Genomic DNA, 15,715 nt, shown 5'->3' on the forward strand with positions numbered 1-15,715 from the left:
GATAGGGGAAAGAACGAGAAGGAGGAAAGTTCATGAGTGAAACATGACAGGAAGAGAAGAGCAGTTAGAGTTTTGGCCGATTTTTGTAATTGTGTGAAGAAGAAGTAAAATAATAATTACTAGGAAAAGATGAGAAAAGAAACATATTGATGTCTGATACAGATTCCCCCCCCCCCCACCGAGGCGGTGCAGAATATTTTCGGTTAAGTCAACCCTTATTGTTTAATAACAAACTGTATTAAATTACCCAAAAGCCGAACCTACCATCTGCATACGTTTTAATGCATTTATAAGACATCTTTCCTCACATATATATAAATATACCCCGACAATTGTATTATTTTCTTAGTATTCAGTTTTAATAGAGAATGCGACTTATTAATTTAATTGTCAAATTCTAATTATACTATTAAGTTAATATAATTCCCTGTTCTAGTATTTGAACAGTGTTACGTTATGACAACACAAATTATTTTGTTCTTGCTAGAGAGTTAATGTAAAAGCCACATGAAGAACATTACAAAATTATAATATTGCTAAAGCAAAATACTGCTCGTATCCAGTTAGTTTATCTAACAAGTACATACCAATTAATCTAACTTATGTACCAGTTGTACTCATTTGTATACATATATGTTAAATATGTATACAAATAATCTAATCATACCAATTAATCTAACTTATGTACATTGTACTCATTTGTATACATATATGTTAAATAAACCTTGATTGTTTGTTAATATTTTACTTCCTGACCATTCTTTCTAATTACATGCAATTCACTGAACAAACTTGTAGGAGAACCATTAAATGCGGGGCTCAAAGGCCAATACATAAAAAACTTTTGAGTTGAACACAACGCAATTCTGTTGCTGCGAGTTCGCTCACTGTGACATGTTGAGTGAGACTTGAGGGCGCAGGATTTTGTCCTAATTTAAACTGCTAGATAGATCATTTAAAACCCAGGGTTTCTGGATTCACATGATATTGTGCGGTCTTGCTGAAGCGAGTGATTCACGAGTACATTGATAGGCAAGCCGCATAATATGACGGAAAAACTCTGTGGAATAATAGTCTACTAGAAGGTTATCTATGAGTTTCTATTTAGAAGAAAATTTTCTAAAGAAAAATTATTTAATTACCTTATTTTAGAAATAAATAAATTAGAAAGGTAAATTTTTTATATTTTGAAAGTTTTAATTGAATTTTTGATTTTCCATAATTTTTTATTTATTAATATTTTTCTAACTTTTTTAAGCATATATTTTTTAATGGCACCCATTAATAGGATTTAGCCTTCGTTTGTCTGTAGGGATTAAAAAAAACAAATATTATATACCGTATAAATAGTTATTTATTTTTTGTTTTTAATATAAAATAAATATCTAAATTAGGGTGGAAATTCAATACCTCCTCATCATATGCTTCTTGCGTACCTATTTTTCGTACATGTATAAATATTTTTCGAAGCATTCTTTCAGGAAAAACATACTTTTTACAATACTTTTCAACTCTTTTGAGCCCGTATCGTATCCACATTTCCCGATTTGATTGAACAATTTAAACCTATAACCCATAGCTTTAAATGGGTCATAGCATTAAAACTCGTTTGACCGCGAGTGTACTTATGTATTGAAATTGTTGGTTCCCTCTCAGGGGAATTCCTGAATAAAATAAAACCGATTCTTCGCTTTCAAAAAAAAAAAAAAAAAACTAAATAAAATATCCCTACTATGTTTACGATGTATATCAATAAAACATTTCAATTATGAAATATTTATATTGTTAAATAAATATTTCTTAATTTAAATGTTACATTGCCAAAATATATAAAATAGTAGTAGTAGTAGTAGTAGTGGCACTTGATGCAAGAAAGCAAGTGTAGGAGCTTATGCAGCATCAGCCAAAAAAAAAAAAAAAAAAAATCGCACCATAGCCTCCAAATGCCTGTCCAGTTCCTCCTTAAATTTATTTAACCTATCAACTTCCACAACGACAGATGGAAGTTTGTTCCAGCAATTAACCACCCGCTGGCTAAAGGCAAATTTCCGCACATCTATTCTACATCTGTCCTTTCTTAATTTGAACTTATGTCCCCGTAGGTTCGTATTCTGAACAAGTGGGAGGATCCCATCAGAATTCAGCGTGCTCAACCCATTCAAGGCCTTATAGACCTCAATCAGATCACCGCGCAGGTGCCTAGTCTCCAGCCACTGCAATTTGCAGAACTTAAGCCTCTCTTGGTAAGAGGATCCCTTCATTCCCCTCACCAATCGTGTTGCTCTTCTCTGTACACGCTCAAGCAAATCTACATCCTTCCTAAAATGAGGCCTCCAGACCTGTACGCAGTACTCAAGGCGTGGCCTGACCATTGCCTTATACAGAGGGACAATCACCTCCTTTTCCCTGCTAGCAAAATTCCTATATATCATTGACAAAACCCCATGACCTGCCCTAGCAGCCTGTCTGCATTCCTCAGAAAACTTCATATCTGACTGCACAATTATTCCCAGGTCTTTTTCATTTTCTACCACCTTAAGTGTAGTACCACACAGTTGGTACGTTTCTCTGGGGTTACTTCTACCCATATGCAGTACTTTGCATTTGTCAAGGTTAAACTTCAGTTGCCACTTCTTAGCCCATCTGCCCAAATTATCTAGATCCTGTTGCAGTAGCACACTGCCATGACTGTCATTAACAACCCTGCCAACCTTCGTGTCATCTGCAAACTTCGACATTAAGCCTGATATACCTTCATCAATATCATTGATAAATATACAAAACAACAGTGGACCCAATACCGAACCCTGTGGGACTCCACTAATAACATTAGTCCAGGAAGAGCAGCACCCATTGATTACCACCCTCTGTCTTCTCCCACTTAACCATCCTTTTATCCATTGTAGCAACTTACCCTTAATACCATTCTGCTCCAATTTGTACAGTAGTCTTCCATGCGCAACAGTGTCAAAAGCTTTCCTGAAATCCAAGTATATGATATCAAAATTATTTTTTGCATCCAGTTCCTTTGTGACCACATCATAATAACCAATCAAATTTGTCAGACAAGACTTTCCCTTAACAAACCCATGCTGTGTCTGAATTATTGCTGCAGTCTTGTCTAGATGATCCTGCAATGCATCTTTAATCAGTGACTCCATTATTTTACCCGGAACAGAAGTTAAACTAACTGGTCTGTAATTACTCGTGTAACCCTTCGAACCTCCTTTGTGAATTGGGGACACATTTGCACATCTCCAGTCCGTGGGAACCTCCCCTGAATCCAAGGATGCTCTCATAATTATGGCTAAGGGTTTGCTTAGTTGCTTTGCCGCCTCCTTTAATATAACTGGATAGATCCATCCACCCCAGGTGCCTTTCTTATGTTTAACTTCAACAATTTCTCCTCCACTTTGCTCTCAGTTATTACAAAATCATTAAGCACATTGCTACAATTTGATAACCTTCTTCCATTTTCAAACTGTAATAATTCCTCACGTGTGAATGTAGATGCAAAATACTCATTCAGTTTGTTTGCTATCTGAGCAGGATCATCAACAGTCGAACCATCGATGTCAAGTGGACCAATCATATTCTTCCCCTTCCTTTTAGAGTTTATATAAGTAAAGAAATCCTTGCTGTTTTTCTTACCATCTTTTGCCAAAGATTTCTCGTAATTCGCCTTTGCCTGCCGAACCTCCTTTGTGACCTGATTACAGACTAGCTTATATCTGCCACAGGCTTCTGCGTCGCCTGATAATTTATATGCATCCCATGCATTTTTCTTCTCTGTCACAAGTCTCATTAGTTCATTTGATAACCATTTAGGCCTAAACCTTGAACAATATTTCTTCATCGGTATGAAAAGTCTAGCAGCTTCCACGACAATTCCTTGAATGCTTCCCACTTAGAATTTACTGTTGGTAACATCGTCAGTTGATCCCACTGTACAGAATTTAAAAACTGTCTGAGACCATTGTACTCCCCTTTACGGAAGCAAAAACCCTTTCCTTTACCCCTGACGGTAGTTACCTCTTTGAGTAAATCCCACTGCAGCACACTGTGATCACTGCCACCTAGTGGTTCCTTTATCTGCAAATTCTTAATACACGAATGATCACTGCTGATAACCAGATCAAGAGTATTACTTTCTCTGGTTGCCTCTCGAACATGCTGCTGCAGAAAACAATCATCCAATAAATCCACAAAAGTCTGACTAGTGTGTGAGTGACCAACCCACAAGTTCCAGTCAATATCTGGGAAGTTAAAATCCCCCATTATAAGACATTCTGATTTACTGGCCCACTCTATTTCTCGGTACAATTGTTCATTGTACTCATTCGAGTCATTAGGCCTATAACACACTCCTACTCTTATTTTTGCTTTTGCAGTGCTTATGTCACACCAAACTGACTCAACAGTGCACTGTCCATCTATATCAACTGGATGCACTTCTTTTGATTTTACGTTTTTCTTAATTAACAGCATAACACCTCCTCCCTTTCTGTCCTGTCTATCCTTTCTATACACATTGTACTCCCCAAATTCCAGTTCTACATTCCTTATATCTTTGTGACACCACGTCTCTGCTATCCCAACAATATCCGCCTTTGATGTCTTGACCAACACTTCAAATTCATCAAATTTATTTACTATACTTCTAGCATTGGTATACATGCAAGCATACATGCTCCTATGCCTATTCCTTGTTACCCTAACACATCCCATATACCCAACTCTTCCAGGATGACTGCAATCCGTCCCTGAAACCCCCAACACCCCTCGCTCCTGGTCGCTTCTTATTCTAGTAGAAGTTGTGCAAGAATCACCTTCACCTCTGCCTGCGGTTACTGTTAAACTATTAGTTTTTGTATCCCCCCAAGCTAGCAGTTTTCCGACCCACCTAACACTGCCTCGATAGCATCAGCAAATATTCTTGCACCCTTTCTATTTAAGTGTATCCCATCCCTATAGAAGCAGTCTCTCCTGTTAACAAGTACAGTCCAGGCTGAAAAAAATTCTACCCCTTGAGCCTTGCACAATCTTTCCAGGGCCGAATTGATCGACAAGGCTCTCATCATATACTCCCTCCTATCGTGTCTGGGCAGAATTGCAGACACTTTCAAATTCAACCCTAATTCTCGGCTTTTTTTCAACAGTGACCTGTACTTGTTAAGTAATTCTGCTGGTCTCCTACTCTTAATATCATTAGTGCCAACGTGTACAACTATATCACCTTTTGTGCCCTTGAAAGATGATATCCGCTCTACAACGTCATCAACCTTTGCCCCTGGCAGACATACCCTGGTGCTGTTCCACCTATCCTTTTTACATAGAATGTTCCCCGTTTCCCTGACAATAGAGTCACCAACAACTACTAGTTCCTGTGGGACCAGCGCATTCTGCCTTAGGGGTTGCCGCTGTGTTGCGTGATGACCAAGTGCAAGCTCTGGCGTTGATGTGGGCAGCTGAGAGCTTGATGGGCCCCTCAATTTATTTCCTTCGAGGGCATCCACCAAGGAAATGCTAAACTTATTTAAAATTTTTACATTTAAACTCATTCCACTATCCACTATTACATAATTTAATCCGCCAAAGGATGCAAAGAGTTCTTTACTTATGTAAACTCTAGAAGGAAGAGGATGAATCAGATTGATCCACTTGATATCGATGGGTCAACTATTGATCCTGCTCAGGTAGCTAACAAACTACTAGCGGGAAAACCGCAAAATTGGCAACACTGACTAGACAGCGTAAGGTCTAACGGAAAACTACATAGCGTAAGGTTTAAAGAGCACAATGAATCATCATCATCATCATCAGCCATTTTCAATCCACTGCAGAATGAAGGCCTCTCCAGCAACTTTCCAGTTCCTACTGTTTTGATCACTGGCCATCCATTTACTACCCACAAACTCATGAATTTCATCTACCCATCTCCGCCTTTGTCTTGCAGGTTTTCTTCTAGCTCCTCTTGGGTACCATTCTGTTATTTTCTTAGTCCATCTGTCATCATGTCTTCGAGCTATGTGTCCTGCCCAAGACCATTTCAGTTCTTTAGATTTGATAAGAATGTCCTTTACTTGAGTTTGCTGCCTAATCCATGTGTTTCTCTTCTTATCTAACAGTCTGATTCCCATTATAATTCGTTCCATTCTTCGCTGTGTAGTTCTCAGCTTTTCTTCCATTCTTTTGGTGAGTGCCCAAGTTTCACTTCCATAAGTCATGGTGGGGAGTATACATTGATTCATCATTTTACGTTTCAGACAAACTGGGACATTGCTCTTTAGTATGTGACTATATTTCCTGAATGCTGTCCATCCAAAATTTATTCTTCTCTTGACTTCCAGCCATTTATCATTATTACAGCTAATAACTTGTACCAGATAAGTATATGACTCCACCTTTTCAATTACTGATCATTCAATTATTATTTTCCTTTCTGCGGCATACTTGTTCCTCATTACTTTTGTTTTAGCCATATTCAGCTTTAGTCCAAAATCCGTACTAACTGTGCATAACTGATTAAGATTTTCCTCTAATTCTTTGGGATCGTGGCTGATGACCACAATGTCATCTGCAAATCGTAAATGGTTTAGGTACTCTCCATTCACATTGACACCTTTCTGCGACAGGTCTAATCTTCTGAAAGCTTCAAGGGCAGCAGTAAACAGCTTCGGAAATATTGTGTCTCCTTGTCGAACTCCTTTCTCAATTTTAAATTTTCTACCGTCTTTGTCTAGTCTAATAAAGGAGGTAGCACTCTCATATATTTTCTTCAAAATCATAATATATGGGGTATCTATGCCTTGTCTTTCCAGTACCCAAAACATTGCCTTATGCTGTATGGAGTCAAATGCCTTTTCATAATCCACAAATGCCAGGCATAATGGTGTTTTATATTCATTTGCTTTCTCCATTAGCTGTGATATTACGTGAAGGTGATCCATAGTTGAAAATCCTGTCCTAAAGCCAGCTTGCTCTTTCGGTTGATTCTCATCAAGTATTCTTTCTAATCTGTTAGTAATGACCCCTTGTGAACAACTTAAAGATGTGGGATAACAAGCTAATTGGTCTATAATTTCCAATTTCTGCTTTATCTCCTTTCTTATGCAGCAAAACTATGATTGCATTATTCCACTGCTTAGGCGTCACACCTTTTCTAATGCACTTTGTGAAGAGCCTTGCTAGTTTTTGTGTTATCTCTCTTCCTCCCAATTTTAACAAATATACAGTAACTTCATCTTCCCCCGGGGCTTTCTGATCCTTCATTTTCTTCAATGCCTGTTCTACTTCATCAGGAAGAATATCGGGATGTCGTATGTGTTGCTACTTTGCAATCCAACTTCCCCACTGCTGGCATCATTCCCTCGCTCCTTGTATAATTCTCTATAGTAGTCTTCTGCTATTTGAATTATGCCTTCTCTGCTGTTTATAAGTACACCATCGCTATTCTTCAGTTTCGGTATCATTTGTCTTTCTGTATTACTGCTCGTAGCACTATGAATTAGGAAAGACTACATGCTCAAAAAATGCTATCAAAGAAGAAAAGCTTGTTCAACAGTGCGCCAAACTTGAATGAAAAAGTTATTAATCTTATTTTCAACAAATAAAAACCAAAGAATGGATTTTGTTTATAAATAAAAGTTCAAGTCTGTTAATGATAAATGTCTAGTTAATGTTTTGTAGTATTTTTAACTTGCTTATTATTATTACTGTGTATGTCTACGTCTCTTATAATCAAGGCAATTGTAACTTGATGCAGAACCCCCAAACATCAGAGTCACGAGCCGCCATTGTGTATATATATATATGTATACACAGTGGCGTATATTATTATTATTATTATTATTATTATTATTAGCCATATGGTGCAAGGAAGCCTGAGGCTTATGCTGCACCGGCGAAAAAAAAAAAAAAAAATCCCTATTACCCTGAGAGAGGGAGAGAGAAAGAGAGAGAGAGAGAGTAGAAAGGAATCACCAAGAAAGAGAAGACTGATGATATCCAGCTCAGGACCCTGGGTGTGCCAAGCCCATACTCACCAGATGTGAGCCCCTGGGTATATATACATATACGCCACTGTGTATATCTATGCAAACTCCTAGCATTGGTGTACAGGCATGTATACTTGCATGTACACCAATGCTAGGAGTTTGGTAAATAAATTTGATGAATTTGAGTTATTGCTCAAAGCATCAAAGGCGGATATTGTTGGGATATCACAGACGTGGTGTCACACAGATATAAGGAATGCAGAACTGGAATTTCGGGAGTGCATCGTCTACAGAAAGGATAGACCGGATATGAAGGGAGGAGGTGTTATGCTATTAGTTAAGAAACACATAAAATTCAAGGAAGTGAAGCCAGTCGGCATTGCAGTGTCGAGTCAGTTTGGTGTGACATAAGCATTGGGAGATAAAAATTGAGAGTAGGAGTGTGCTATAGGCCTAATGACTCTGATGAGTATAGTAAGAAACTGTACAAGGAAATAGAGTGGGCGAGTACATCAGAGAGTCTTATATTGGGGGATTTTAATTTCCCAGATATTGACTGGAATTTGTGGGTTGGTCACTCATACACTAGCAAGGCTTTTGTGGATTTATTGGATGATTGTTTTCTACATCAGCATGTTCAAGAGCCAAATAGAGGGAGTAATACACTTGATTTGATTATCAGTAGTGATTCTTCATGCATTAAGAATCTGCAGATAAAGGAACCACTAGGTGGCAGTGATCACAGTGTGCTGAAGTGGGATTTACTCAAAGAGGTAACTACCATCAGGGGTAAAGGGAAGGGTAATTGCTTTCGTAAAGGCGACTACGATGGTCTGGGACAGTATTTAAATTCTATACAGTGGGACCAACTGATGATGTTACCAAAAGCAAATTCAAAATGGGAAGCATTCAAAGAACTTATCTTGGAAGCTACTAGGCTTTACATACCAACTAAGAAATATTGTTCAAGGCTTAGGCGTAAATAGATGTCAGATGAACTAATGAGACATATTTTTTTTTTTTTTTTTTTTTTGATTTGGTAGTTGTTGGCGCAACGGCTTCTGTGGCCATATTGCACCTCCCAAGGTTTTTGCAGTACTTTGATCCAAGCCCGAGGTGGGAATCGAACCCGCGACCTTTGAGTTGCCGGGCAGGTACTTTACCCACTCGGCTAGCCCGGTCGGCAATGAGACATATGACAGAGAAGTAAAATGCATGGGATACATATAAATTAACACGTGACACAGAAGCCTATGATAGATGCAAGTTGATCTGTAACCAAGTTACAAAGGAGGCTAGGCAGGCAAAGGCAGATTACTAGACATTTTTGGCAAAGGATGCAAAGAGTTCTTTACTTATGTAAACTCTAGAAGGAAGGGGATGGATCAGATTGGTCCACTTGATATCAATGGGTCAACTGTTGATGATCCTGCTCAGGTAGCTAAAAAATAAAGAATATTTTGTATCGACATTCACACCTCAGGAGTTATTCAGTGAGCAGAATACCAGAGGTGTATTCAACTTTGGCAGTAAGCTGGAGAATCTTGTAATAAGTGAGAGTAAAGTGGAGGAGAAATTGTTTAAGATAAACACAAGAAAGGCACCTGGAGTGGATGGGATCTACCAGTTATATTAAAGCAGGCAGCAAAGGAAGCAAGCAAACCTTAGCCATAATTATGAGAGGTTCGTTGGACTCAGTGGAGGTACCCACAGACTGGAGATGTGCAAATGTGATCCCCAATTCACAATGGAGGATCAAAGTCCGAAACAAGTAATTATAGACCTCTGAGTTTAACTTCTGTTCCAAGAAAATTAATGGAGCCACTGGTTTAAGAAGCATTGCAGGATCATCTAGACAAGACTTCAGTTATAGATCGGACACAGCATGGTTTTGTTAAGGGGAAGTCTTGCCTGACCAATTTGATTGGATACTATGATGCAGTCACAAAAGAACTGGATGCAGGGAATAATTTTGATATTATATACTTGGATCTTAGGAAGGCTTTTGATAGTTTCACATGGAAGACTGCTGCACAAATTGGAGCAGTGTGGCATTGGAGGCAAATTGCTGCTATGGATAAAAGAGTGGTTGAGGAGTAGAAGACAGAGAGTGGCAATCAATGGACTGCTCATCGTGGACTACTGTTGGAATCCCTCAGGGTTCAGTGTTGGGTCCATTATTGTTTTCTGTATTTATAAATGATATTGATAATGGTATATCAAGTTTAATGTCCAAGTTTGCAGACGATACAAAGGTTGGCAGGGTTGTCAAGGACACTACTGACACTATGCTGCTGCAACAGGATCTGGAAAGGTTGAGCAGATGGGCTGAGAGGTGGAAAATGAAGTTTAACATTGACAAATGTAAAGTACTACATATGGGAAACAGCAACCCCAGAGCAACGTATCAACTCTGTGGTACTACATTGACAGTGGTAGAGAATGAAAAGGACCTGGCGTAATTGTGCAGGCAGATATGAAGTTCTCTAAGTAGTGCTGACGGGCTGCAAGAGTAGCTCGTGGTGTCTTGTCAATGATATACAGGAATGTTTCTAGCAGGGATAAGGAGGTGATTATTCCCTTGTATAAGGCAATGGTCAGGCCACACCTAGAGTACTGTATACAGGTCTGGTGGCCTCATTTCAAGAAGGATGTAGAGCTAGAACGAGTACAGAGAAAGGCAACAAGATTAGTGAATGGAACAAAGGGGTACTCTTACGAAGAAAGGCTTAAGTTTTGCAAATTACAGTGTCTGGAGACTAGGCACCAGCGAGGTGATCTGATAGAAGTGTATAAAGCCTTAAATGGTTTGAGCATGCTCAATGCTGATGGGATTCTTCCTCTTGCTCAGAATAATCACCTGAGAGGGCATAAATTCAAATTGCGAAAAGACAGATGTAGGATAGACGTGCGGAAATTTGCTTTTAGCCAACAGGTAGTTGGTTGGTGGAACAGACTTCCATCCCTTGTTGTGGAAGTTGATAGCCTAAATAAATTTAAGGCTCAGTTGGACAGGTATTTCGGACGAACCGAGGGGTAAAGTGGGTTTTTTTTTTTTTTTTTTTGGCTGATGCTGCATAAGCTTGCTTTCTTGCATCATATGCCTCTAGAAATGCTAATGCTATATATAGTGTATCTAACAGGCAGAAAATTGAGCAGGGGTGTCACAAAATGAAATAAATTACTTAGGGGAATGCCATTATTTAAAAAAAAGTCGAAAACCACTGGCTTAGAGGGAACCGTAAGGATTATAATGGCCGGTATTCTACATGTATCTGCAGCACTATCTCATATGGCGAAGAAATAATGGCATAGGCTATGCAGATTAAATACCATAGAATAATGTGTACGACAAACCTGTTTGTCATGGTAAAGTTGTGATAAAATCGTCTTAATTACCACGTGCACACTGGCATAAGGATTCCAACCTAGAAGAACATTCTTCCACGGCTTCCGAAATGGGCGATAAGATAACCGTTGAAATTTATATTTCTATTGGTTCGTTGTGTCCTAGCTTCCTATTGTTTTTATTGATCAGGGAACACCAACGCACTCATAACATCTCGTGTGAATTTAGGGCGTAACACAAAGGTGAAACGAATGACAGTGTATCACCTCCTGGTTGTTTGCACCTTTTCTCTTTACGTTATATGTTTGTTAACTTAAGTAACAAATGCGAGGGAATAAAAATGTAGTATTTCATCAAAGTTATAATGAGTTTTATTGACTGAATAAATAAATATTACAAGCATAGTTCCGTCTAATTTTTTTCACTTATGGACGGAATGATCGTTACTCAGACAGTTGGATTATGCTGTTGCATCGATCAACGTTAAAAAAGAGTAAAGAATTTAAATTTGTGATTTCCACATTGGGTGGTTGCCCAGGCGCCCACCTTAGAAAGAACCCTGATCACAAGTGCCATTTTAACAACCGGTTCGCCGAACTCAACAAAAAATTACGTATCGGTTCTGCCGAACCGGTGCAAACCGGCTGAATCCCACCGCTGATTATGATCCAAGATCAGATCAACCTCGGGCATCAAAAAGGCCACTGTTCCGAAATGTAGACTTAGCATTGAGGTCAACTGTAATTAGCTGAAAATATACTACATACCCTGTCAAGTCTGTGTAAGGCTGGCTAAATATCGTCCGAGGGAGGAAAGTACTGGGAAACCAGATAAAATGATTGGTCCCTGGAGGAAACCAGGATACAAACTATGGTAGCAGAACATTCACTTGAGATAGTTGTTATTACTAGTTCACTGTTAAAGATAGTTATGGGGGCCTTGGGCCAATCGTCACTTGAGGCAATAGTCCTTACAGAAATTCGATGTTCCATAACTTTATATGCTGAACCCCCCCCCCCTACCTGAGAAGGGTTATACGGTTCTTGCAAGTATACAATATCAAACCCCATATTATCAGCAGCGTTCCTAATCTCGTCGGCCGCGGCACGAAATTTCGCCGTATTGCAGGTCAACACTTGTTGACCTGCAATACGGCGAAATTACCATTTACCTTTCCGATCAATTACCATTGTATTATTCCTGTCTGGTTCTTCCGTCTGTCAACTCAACTGCTTTAAGATACTCAGGGCATTTATTGTCCCTAATAGAGTGATTACAATCCTTACCTCTATATTTACAATTATTTCACTGAGGTGGTTCCTCCTTGTGGATACAGTCAACGAAAACATGTCCTCCGCCCGCACAGTGGCTGAAAGATACAACTTTATGGGAACAGAACTGCGCACTGTGACCATGTCCCAGACATCTGAAGCATTTACTTACAACTGTAAAGTTACGAAATCTAAGTGACGTAAATCCTAGATAAATTCTGTCACTCTGAATCATGTATTCCCTAAGGCGTAGACTAAAACCGATAACCCAATTGGTCGCTCTGGTCACGGTGCCAGAATTAAATCTGAATGTAATCTCATTCTTAACTTCCTCCTTGCTAAAACCAAAGTCTTAAATAAATTTTTATTAATTAAATCCTCCAAAATATCCTCTTTTGAGTAGTCCTACAGGACACCGTAGATCAAAATTGTGGGATCGGACAATCTGGGTTTTTCAATTGACAATCCTGCATCTTTTAATTCAAAAAGCATTGGAGATCTTCTTGGCATCATCAGGATTTGTTGTCTCCAAATCCATAAACACCCTTGTTTATCAAGAGCCATACACTCTTGATTTTCATGTCTTTGATCTTTTTTAATCACTTAAGTAACTGCTTTCCTGAAATCCTGACTAAACACTAGGGACAATTCTGCTGACGACCTAAGTATCAGTATTCGGAATCAGAGACGACAGGAGCATTAGCAATAAGATCCATATTGCTCCGGGGATGTGCAGTGGTCATTCCCTGATCTTTCCGCATCTGGTGGTCACAGGCTCGAACCCCCGTCTAATCAAGAAGCATATGCTACGCACTGCTGCTCCTGCCCACCTGGCTACGGAGGCACCGCCTCTGCCCAAGGAAGCCGCCATCAGGACTGAAGAAGTCAGCAATGTAATCTCTGTTGTTTCAGGAGTCTGTCTATTTCGCCTTGAACTACCATGAACAGCTTCCGCAAGTCTTATAAGGATGAAGATCATGTTGGATCTGCATCATCTTGTCCAAATGAACTGCCCTGATTTCAAATTCAGATGCTTTGGTCTAAGGCGTTCATTATTAAGATCATGGTGGATGCGGTTAGAGGCAGACTTAGTTATCTTGGTAGAGTCCTTTGATAAATCTCTCCCAGAGCCATCCTGATTTTGGCAACTGTAGCAAATACAATTTAAGCGTTCAAAGACCCACCCAGGTCCAATCCCTCTGTTAGAGAAAGATCTTCAGATGATTCTGTTGGAAACGACTTACTTTCAACAATTATCATCACAGGTTCGGACCCAGCCTCAGAAACGAATGAAACAGAGGGATCGTCCTCCACAACAAGTTTTTTATCTCCTCGAGCTTGAGTAATTCTAGGAGCTTTCAGAGTTTTCTTCTCCCTGCACCGCTTTTCTTAGATTAGTCCGTAGACTCTGACCCAGAATTCTCAATGTCAAAATCTTGGACCCTGACCAAGTTAGTATCCTAACTTGGTCAAGGTCCTTGTCAAATAAGTGTAGGTTAAATATAATAAAACACTATCGTTTATCCTCTTATTTTAAACTTCTCTTCTCAATCCTAATAAGGTACTCACGAGTACCCTAAACAATAAGTCGTGTCAATATGTCTATGTTTAGTACTTATTCACACTTTTCCGGCTGGATGAAAAGCGGAAGGGAAGTTCTGAAATCTTCGAAAAGTGGTGTCAACAGCTCGGTCCCTAATAGCCTGAGGGCATCAGAAAAATTCTTGAAAGTAAGTACAGTACGGTATTTTCTCAAGTTCCTCACTATACCTCATCTATTGGTCCTACCCTAGGACCAATGGATGAGGAGCAATATGAACTTTAAGATTGAAAAATGATAGCCCAAACAAGCCCACAACGTTATCCAACCGAAAGCTTAAGTAAATTAATGAACACATGGCATTAAGTCAAAACACTGCGATGGCGCTATTAAATGTTTTCTGTCTCCATGACTAACTTCAAAAAATGGAATGTTTCATGTCGCCATTATCACCAAAAAAAAAAAAAAAAATCTATGGGATGATGGTATCTGTATGGGAGATTTCAGTGGTATATGTATAAGCACTGGGCAATGCAATGTATGACTATGTAATCACTCAGTTTGTAATATAATCTCATGCAAGTGATTCCACAACCCTACGGTCCCAACACCAAAAAAAAAAAAAAAAAAAAACACTACTATGAACTCACGACAACTAACTTCTAGGTACACATATTTACACATAAGGAGGGTTGTCAATGAACACATAATATATCTCAAAAAGCAGGACATTCACTACACAAGATCCACACAGGACGACACAACGCCCTCTCTTCCTGTATGGCTACAAGAGAAGGGCAAGACCATCCAACCGCACCAACTGGAAGTGCTTCCAGCGTAACTGCCCTAGTGACCACCCAAGAAGGAAGAAAACGCCAATGCATGAAGCGGAACATCGAAAACAATCATAGATCGTACTACGAAATAACCAAGTCAGATACCGATTTGACAATGTACAGGTTGAGATTACATACCAAGTGGTCGAAATGATACAGAGCTGGAACCAAAAATGAATGAATAATGTTGACAATTAAACACATTGCAGATTATGTTGACCATACATCTAAATGGAAAACCATTGCTTCAATTTGAACCGAATCGTTATGTCAAATCATTCCTCTTTATTCAGCAAAGCAGATCGACAACATATATTAATAAAGAAGTAAATTGTATATGGCAATTTTTAGAATAAACATTTCTTGAATATTTGTATAATTTTTTTATGTAATATTTGTTTTTATATTGTAGAATGTTTTGTGATATGGGAAATATTTTATTTTTTATTTGCAATATTAAAATTGTATCAAGAAAAAAAAAATGTATCCATTATATTTCCCTAGTTGTTAAAAAAAAAGAGACAAATAAAAAAGGGCACATGTACCGAGCACGTGCGGTAGATGGTTTTATGTGAATCCTTCATGTTTCTTTTGGATATTGATTACAAAATAATAGAGCTTTTGTATTGTAAATACAGCAGACTCTCGATTTACCAGGATCAGATTAACTGGGACACTTCAAGACTCCAAATTAAAAAAAAAAAATCAACCAGAAATCATAA

The sequence above is a fragment of the Mastigoproctus giganteus genome, chromosome 12, assembly GCF_048544385.1.
Source record: "Mastigoproctus giganteus isolate SK-2022 chromosome 12, ASM4854438v1, whole genome shotgun sequence".
Taxonomy (NCBI): Eukaryota; Metazoa; Arthropoda; class Arachnida; order Uropygi; family Thelyphonidae; genus Mastigoproctus; species Mastigoproctus giganteus.